This window comes from Anastrepha ludens, chromosome 2, assembly GCF_028408465.1.
Source record: "Anastrepha ludens isolate Willacy chromosome 2, idAnaLude1.1, whole genome shotgun sequence".
NCBI classification, from domain to species: domain Eukaryota; kingdom Metazoa; phylum Arthropoda; class Insecta; order Diptera; family Tephritidae; genus Anastrepha; species Anastrepha ludens.
The window spans coordinates 76,603,209-76,613,040 of record NC_071498.1 but is presented as its reverse complement, the minus strand read 5'-3'; positions in this window follow the sequence as shown (position 1 = coordinate 76,613,040).

Below are 9,832 nucleotides of genomic sequence, written 5' to 3'. Positions count from 1 at the left end.
GAGAGCAGAAATAGAACTGATAGGAAAATTAAATATTTTGACATCCATAACTGCAAAAGTTGGTAAAACAATTGCACTCGAATATTTATCTCACCTGTATATGTAGTAGCGGCCGCCGTAGCCGAATGGGTTGGTGCGTGATTACCATTCGGTATTCACAGAGAGATCGTTGGTTCGAATCTCGGTGAAAGCAAAATTAATAAAAACATTTTTCTAATAGCGGTCGCCCCTCGGGAGGCAATGGCAAACCTCCGAGTGTATTTCTGCCATGGAAAAGCTCCTCATAAAAATATCTGCCGTTCGGAGTCGGTTTGAAACTGTAGGTCCCTCCATTTGTGGAATAACATCAAGGCGCACACCACAAATAGGAGGAGGAGCTCGGCCAAACACCTAACAGAAGTGTACGCGCCAATTATTTATTTTTATTTTTATATGTAGTAGTAAATGTAGTAAATTTGCTTTCGGATATCGGTTTCCATTATCGCCATAGTCACCTGCTTGAGAATAAGCGAACATGTATGCATGTTAGAATGTACATATTAGAGATCCCAATCCCGGGATTTCGAGATTAAAAAAAATTTAATATCGAAATAAAAAAAGTAAAAACCTTTCAATTTCCCAGAAACCTGGTATAATTCACTTATTGAAGCTTTATTCTCTCTAAGTGCAATGTAGCATTACACTTAATGCTCGAAGAAATAAGGCGTAATAAATTTTCCTTAAGTAAAATTTATGTTTCGACAATTATTGAAAGAATTAAACGGCGTTGAACGGTTATGTCAGACGTTTGCTTTTTTCTAACGAACATGGGCTGAAGTATGAATTTTGATAACAATTAAGAGAGAGACTATACTTCGAAATTTACAGCCTGAGCCTTTTGTGAAGAAGCTTTAAAAAAATGTACAATAGTGTCACTAATGTAAATAAAACAGAAAGTTCTTGGAAAAAGTTGCATAATTTATTGCATTAATTCAATCAATCCAAACTTTCTTAAATCGAAAAACCTCCAATTTATCCGACACGCTGAGAAGAGAAGTTGAAATATTTACTACTTATTTTCAAATGGTTTATTACTACCATTTGACAGTTGACAAGTGTTGAGGCCGAAAGATGTTTTACGGCAAGTTTTGTATATCAATATTAGAAGACTAAATGTTTTGCTGTTTTTACGTACACATTTTAAATGAAATAATAATATATATATTTTTTAATACGGTTCTTAGAATAAATGTGCGTAGGCCTTTCAGTTTTATATATTTTTGTTATTTTTTGTTTAATGTTTTTTTATATATATTACTATTAATTATTTCTTTCAATAATACCTTGAATCTGCATTTTTATTTGTGTATTTTTTTATTATTGCAATATTGCAATCTAAAACATGTATTGCTTTAAGATTTCTCTGTTTAGTAATTAAGTGTTTTTTAAAATGAGTTAACTTAAGTTTTAAATGGTCTTATTTCATGGTATGTTTAAATGATTACTGAAATTTTACTCATATTACTCCAGATCAACCAGCACTACATAACCTCTGAAGCATGAATCTTTTTTTTTTCGTTGTCGATGGACATGGTTCACCGGCAAGCTTTCTACTTTTTCGATGCTTAGGGTTATTATAATAGATTCATTGTTCATCGCCAGTAACGGTGCGATGCAGAAAACCTTTTCTTTTCTGTCGTTCAAGAAGCATCTCACACGTCTCCAAACGTCTCTCGATATCCCTCCCGTTAAATTGATGTAGCACCCAGTTACCTGCTTTCTGGACCATTCCCATCGCGTGCAAACGTTTACCGACAGTTGATATGTCAACATCCAACTTATTAGACACATCAGCAAGGGTTCGACATGCGTCTGTTGTTGTAGTTGAGTATCTTCGAATTTTTTCGGTTCCCCTTTGCGATCTTTATCACTCACATCGCAATTGCCACTTTGGAAGCGTCGAAACTTCTCTTTACAAGTTGTATTTAATGGAGAGTGATTACCGTAAATATTGATCAATACTCGTATATGACACGTTTCAGCTGCACTTTTCTTAAAAAGGTAATAATTAAGCATGACTTCCCGCAAATCCTGTTTTTTCGGGACGAACGTAAACATTTTTGACGTCAGATAAAAAAGGAGTTTCAAACGAATGTCAACTACTGCAACTCAAATCACCAGTATATTACTAGAGAGAACACAAAAATAGTATCAGCAGCGATACCTCTTTTATGAGGGCCATACTATTTCCATTCCCAATATATTTAAGTTATGCATGTCCTATAATTTGAGGGATTCATTTGAAAAATTTTGAAGTAGAGTTGTTTTAAACTATTAAACAAATTATTTTCGTTTTATTAAAATATCATTTGTTTTGAGAAGTTCATAGTTTAATTTGAAATTAAAAAAAAACCCTTTTTATAACAAGTTGCGCTGGATATGAATGCACCTTTCACTCTTAAAAGAGGTAATAAGAAAAGGGATATTTAATTGGAGCGCTTACATTAATTTTACGTGTCCCTTTAGTTAAATTTTTCAATACCTGAGCCCCTAAGACCTCAAAATCACCGTATACGAGAGTGTTTTCTCTTGCCCGATTGCAAAGTTGTTAAGATTATATTTTGTTGTTCATTTCATTACGAAAAAGGTCTAAAAACCGTCATTTTTATTTGTATCTTGTCTTACACCTTCGTATGCTTTGAAAATATTATGGCCCGTTCTTATAAATAAGGTAAATACTATTTTAATCCTGTTACAGTCAACTTAAAAGAAAATTAATGTTTGAAACTGCTAAACTTAAGGATTCGTGGTGGTTTTAACTTACGATTCGAACTATAGTCCTATATGTTTTGACGAGCGAGCAAAGTTGAGAAGAAAAAAATTGCGGTTATGCTGTTTATTGAAAAAACTAAAGTGTTAGTCTGCAACTATTTTGACATTTATGAACAGGTTATCTACACAACAAGCTTTTATTTATCTTTCAAAATGAGATGAACAACTAAACCTAGCCTTAAAGTTTTTGCAGGAAGTAACAAAATACCCTGTATATACCGATACAATTCATATTCGGTTGCATTTGCCTATCTTATCAATAAACAAAAAGAAACTTCAATCAATATTGTTTGGAGACAACAATTTTACAACAGTTCAAATTTTTCTATAGATGTATGAATAGCAATAACACAAACATATTAATCTACATACCAGGCCCGTGCGCACGGGGGGTTTGCAGGGTTCAACCCCCCTCCCCCCAGACGAAGTTTTAAAAAATTTCTTTGACATGAATCGATATGAAATTGAAAAGGAACACGTAGAGTAAGGATAAGCGCCAGTGGTATCACAATGGGCCTGCGAAAGGTCTAAGTGTGTCTTTATGACAACCACTCCACCTACCTACCTACCATCGATATGAAAAAAATAGGCACTCAAATAAATAGTAAAAAATGTATAGTATATGTTCAATTGCTTCTATAAAATCTGATAATAGCTAATGACATATATCGATTAGATGTACAGAGAAAACAAATTATATACGAATAAAGCATGAGAACATTGATGAGTTATTATAAAGCATATTATAATAAAGTAATTTCAATCTTTTTTTGATTATTATTTATCCTTATCACCAATCAATGATTCATCATATCCAAAACTGTGACTTAAGCGTACTGTGTCATAAATTTATAAACACAAGCAAAGTTATATCAGACTGCAACAAAAGTTGGAACCCCCCTTAAATCTGAGGGTCTGCGCACGGGCCTGCTACATACATACATACATACATGCAAACAATGTCTTTCCAGTTGAAGTTCGTTTTGTAAATTAAATCGAAAGACATATTTTGAATAGGAATTCATTATCGGTATATTGACTCATTCAGGTGTATGTAGTAGAGGGTCAACAATTTGTAAATGATGTCGATGCTTTTGGTAAAATTACCGATGATCTTTCGTGCCGAAATGGATGTTAAATCAGTCAAAGTACAGCATTCTACTATCGTGAAATAATTATTTCTGAGAATTTCGTTTGCAATAAAGGGAGGAGTCTTTGTACCGCTGCCTTGAAAGAGCTACGGTTGATCGAGTATGTAAATATCTCTATATAAATGACGCATACATCTCAATTTCTCCTCCAATACCTGGCGTCCATCTTGATGTTGTTAGAGAAATTACAGTTAAAGGTGCAGCTAGGTTTTTTCTTTCATAAAAAAAAAATCGTGCACGTACTTCGTATGGAGAAAATACGTGGCAACTCAACGACATTTTTTTTTTTTAATAAAAGGTGTTTTGTAGTTACTTGAAACTTGCATTGTCAATTCAATGGGCTATAAAACTGTACACATAAAAAACTTCTTGTTAAGAAGTTCAAAGTTCTGATTAAATTTGGAAAAGTTTCATGCGCATTCATGCCGCTACTCCGAACATTAAAATTAGCTCTAAAAAGAAGGGCAGGGCAATCAATCCTACTGGAAATGATGTCGAACATAGAAGACAATGAAAGAATTTCTCGTCTACTTGTATTACAAAGTATCATCAAGTTAATGAGTTTACCTCGTGAAAAGTATTAAGGTTTTGGTGCAGAAAGATTTAATGATTACAAGGCTTAGCGAAGTCAGGATGCCTTATAAGAATTTGCTGGTATGGATTCCAAATGAATGCAGAATGCATTTGCCATAACGCAGTTTACACGTATAGAACGAAAACTTGGAGTGAGATACATTTTATTTTTAAAACCGCAAATATGCAATTTTTAATCTGAGACTCAAAACATTTTATCGTAAAAACTTTACTACTTTAAAAGCATAATCCTATGTCCTACATAAGTAAAATGAAAAACAAAGGTCTAAAATGCTTTTTTGCGGTACACCAAATACGGATTTAAGCAGACTTCGAGATTTGTAGCCGCAGACCTAATGGGCCAAAACCATTTTGATCCTAACAGATGTGAGACTTAATATTAAAAAAAAAAATCGTTTTAATGTAACATTCAAACAGTTTTCCCTACTAATTTTCCATAAGAGTTGGTGAACTTTTTACGAAAAAACGAAACAACGTACAGTCGCATTAATAAGCCAAAGGTCAAGTGTTAGCGAATTGTTAAAAATATACCAAAATGAACACTTTTCTTTATTATTATTCTAAACCTGCTACTTTGACAATGTATGACATGTATTGACAAACGACGCGAACGAAGACAAATACTACCATTTATCCATTTATCCACGTACTTCCAAGATATCAATCAGCTGCTACAACACTATACTAACTATTTTGCGACTATTGTAAAATATTTTGCAGCAGACCAATTGTCTATTACAAACAAATGTCGTAAAACGCTGGCTTTTCCATTTTGGCATTAGTCCTCATGGAGAGAGGTACAATAAAAATACCAGTTTCTAAAGTTTTTGTTTTAGTATATATTATATGTATATACAGTAAATATGTACCTCTGAACATACCATAGCTACCTGAATATAACTGGCGAGCAGTACTGTTAAATATGACGTTATATTATATCACAACAGCATGTCTGCCTTATTTTCCATATGTGTAGCGGCTGTCAATAAGTTATAAGCGGGTTGTATTATTCTTCTAGTAATATTAAATTTTAAGCCTAATTACGCAGTGCGGTAAATTTGTCCTCAGAAAATCCCCAACAGAAATCCCGGATTATACTTAAGCATGTAAGCATTGTGCAATATCATTCTAGGTCCACATGAGATGATATAAAAAGTTTGTTTTAAAGCGATCGCAATTACAAATCTCTGAGTGTATGAAAAAACTTTTCATTAAAACCATATCATCTTCGGTTACAGTACAAAACTCTAGGTCCTTTCACTTGTAGCAAAGATTTGGGGAAAAACTGGAATACCTAATAAAACTTGTATGCGTCATTTATTTATAAGTATATCCTGGCGAAATTCATACATACCTAGGGGCGTTTCCGTTTTCGAATGTTCACCTGTTTATACCCCTTGATTCGAGATGATTGCCAGAAAGCTCTCATTCGTTTAATATCGCTCGAAGTCATGTGTGGTTCCGCTTTCGACCTTTTAATCCGTGTATGCTGGTTTCGGCAGAGTATATTTTGCCTTGGATCGGCATCAGTGAAGCTATTTTCGTTAAAATATTGTGCGAAGCAATATTTATCCTCTTTGGGAGGAGAGAATATCAAGACATCGTGCCGATGATGCCGCCAACTTGTAAACCGCATGTAAAGTTGACAAAGCGCTCTATGAACTTCGCGAACATATATATATATAAATATATATATATATATTTTTTTTTTAATGTAAACTCCCACAATTTTAAAGGCTGATCTGGGGTTATACGATTCATGATAACTTGCCAAACCTTACTGAACAGAAAAGTCAACGCAGTTTGCCGTTCTGAACTGACAAACTATAGTTATCGATATCGATAGTTCTCTTGCAACTAAAAAACCACCCGTTATATTATGATAAGCCGAAAACACATATTTGAATTGATTTGCTGCATACCTATATATATTAAATTTAAGCCAATTTTACGAAAATATTAAATTTGGATGTAATCAATATTATCTAATGTACAAAAAAAATTATAATTCTTACTACATTAACAGACTTTGTTAGTTCCCATATAAAATGAAGTAATAAAACTGTTATATTTTATTATATATTATATATATTGAGCTTATTTTCCTGCTTGGCATGCTGACCCTATCTGACATTGATTCACAGTCGTACCCAGGCTCCACTTTCATTTCGTCAAACGAAAGGATGCATAATTTATCCTTCAGTTCTAAACGCTTACCCTCGCATTGTTTCGAATGAAAATTTTAAATTCCGTTTTTGAACTTAACCTTCTACATTTTGCTACAGCCAAATCTCAAGAAAGAGGATATCCACTTTCCAGTAAATTAAGACATGGGTGCAACTGCGAAAGAGTTATAACATGATATTCCAAGTCCAATGGTTTATAGTTCAGTTTTGAACGCGTTTCTAATTTTTCTCATCTTGTCTTTCGTGAAGTAGGCTTGGGAATTGCTTCACAGCTTCTGCAGTTCTTCAAATTGTATTTTTAATTTAGTTACATCTAATTCAAGTATTGCTTACCGGTTGCAAACGCAACATACAAGTAAATAAATATATAAAAGTTTATATAAATATATAAGTATATATGGTATATACACATACATAAGTATATATACATACGTAAGCCGCAGCAATTAAAAGTATGTATTAATATATATATATCATATGTATATTTACACATATATATATTATATATTGATCCGTTTTTGCGCGCTGTACTTAAAAAAAATTGCTGTTACACACCGTTGCGTATGTGCGTCTTGAAGCTTTCCACAAATGGAGGGACCTACAGTTTTACGCCGCCTACAAACAATAGATGATTTTTCATGGCAGACATATACTCGAAGGTTTGCCACTGGCTGCCGAGAGGCGATCGCTATTACAAAAAACTTTCCTATCATTTGGTGTTTCATGGCCGGGGTTTCGTACCTGTGCACGTCCGACTGACAGTCACACACGAACCCAATCGGCTACAGCGGCCATCGTACATACATTCGGAAATTCCTTAGACCCACTCGAGAACATAGAAATAAAATTAAGTGCATATACATTGGTCACACAATTTACTCGTACATCCTGCGTAGTACGTAAAAAACTTTAGCTTTGCGCAAAATATTTGCTGTGGCAATATATTTTTTTGGGTCAGTGTAAGAATGTTAGATTCCTGATGAATGACGAAGTGCGGATTTACCATTAGAAATGCGTAAAATTGTTATTAAATTGTACATGGGAAACAAGTCTCTGCACGAAATCGACAAAAAATTGGCAAATCGTATTATACGGTGCAAAGTGTTTTTGCCAATTATGTTAATACTGGTAAATTGGAAGCTAATCACCACCAAGCCGGAAGGCGAAAAACATTGACTTCACGTGCGGAACGCAACATAGTAGCATCAGTCGCGCAAAATCCCATAATAACCTCCACGATACTATGCCGAAATATTCTAGAGTCTTTGCAAAACAAAGTAAGTCCATAAACAGTCCGTAATTATCAGCAAAACGCTGGTTATCATAGCAGAGTGGCACGCCGCAAGCCCTACATTTCAGATATTAACAGGAAGAAGAGATTGAAGTACGTCAAATGCTATATAAATGAGCCAGATTCTTTTTGGGAAAGCGTCATATTCGGTGATGAGTCGAAATTGAATGTTTCCGGATGAGATGGGCCTCCAAAAGTGTGGCGAAAAGAAAATACAGAACTGAATGAAAAAAATTGTATTCCTATCGTTAAGCATGGAGGAGGAAATGCAATGGTTTGGTTTTGGTACATCTGTATGTAAACATTTTGAAGAACAATTTGCATGATAGTGCCGTTAAACTTGGACTGAATGCTTGAGGGTTCTTGTTCCAACAAGACAATGACCCAAAACACTCATCTTATCTCGCGTAAGAATGGCTTATTTACCACTGTAAGCAGCTTAAATATTCACCTCAATCACCGGATCTGAACCCAATTGAGCATGTCTAGGAGCTCTTAGAAAGAAGTATCAGAAAGCACAAAATAACATCAAAGGCGTCATTAAAGAGAGCTTTAAGTGTTGAGTGGGAGAAAATTGCAGCTAATGAAGGTAATGGTAAAAAGTTTGCAACGACGTTTGGAAGCAGTTATTAAAGCTAAGGGCGGCCCAACAAAGTACTAAATACTCATTTTTTTCATTATTTTTTTAATAAAATAATCTTTATATGGCTATGTACGAATAATATTTTCACATACAATTGTACCTTATTTCGTTATTGCCTTAAGTTCTCTAATTCCAGAAATGAAATTGAAAGTTTTTGTTCCCTAAATATTGAATAAGTATGTTATTCTTTACGAATATATCAAAATTTTGTTTGTTTGTATACATCGTGCTAAGTATCAGGAGTGTCTGTTTATAAACTGTGAGTGTACGAATAAATTATGTGACCACTGTATATGAATTAAATGAAAAGTAACGAGTTGGTTTACTTTCGTCGGCAAATGCCGTAACATATTTGCTGGCGAACATCAACGATGGATAAAGAGTAAACTGGTGCATTATATATACTTATATAAGTCAATTGGTACTTACAATTCTTACAGTAAGCGAAGTAGTAACTTAAAAAAAATGTACAAAATTAAGCAAAACGATGTTTAAATTTCTTAAATCAAGGCGAATCTGTCTAGTAATATCAATAGAATGATTTAATTTTTTGTCTTGGTTTGCGTATTGTCAAAATGAGATGTTTGTTTACATTTTGTTTGTTTAATGGACCAATGGATCATTTCTTCTGGTCCCGAATGATTCCGTTGGTTCATAACGTGTTAAATTATAATTAGTTATATAGCCGCCGTAGCCGAATGGGTTGCTGCGTGACTACTATTCGAAATTCAGGGAGAACGTAAGTTCGAATATCGTTCTAATGGCGGTCGCCCTTCGGTAGGCAATGGCAAGCCTCCGAGTGTATTTCTGCTCTTCATAAAAAATATCTGCCGTTCAGAGTCGGCTTGAAACTGTGGGTTATCCATTTATGGAATAACATCAAGACGCAGGCCATAAATAGGAGGTGGAGCTCGGCCAAACACCCAAACAGGGTGTAAGCGCCAAGTATATATATATGTATATATATATTATAAAGGGTGGTTAAGTTTTACGGGCCGGTGTTGATTTTGAATAAAATACAATTTTTTTATGAAGTTTTTGTCATTTCTCTTTATTATGATAATATTGGTATGGCTCAATTTCGCATGGAATAAAATATGGGCCAAATGGCCGCCGCGACATCGGCGGCACACCTCCATCCCTTGATCCAAATTTT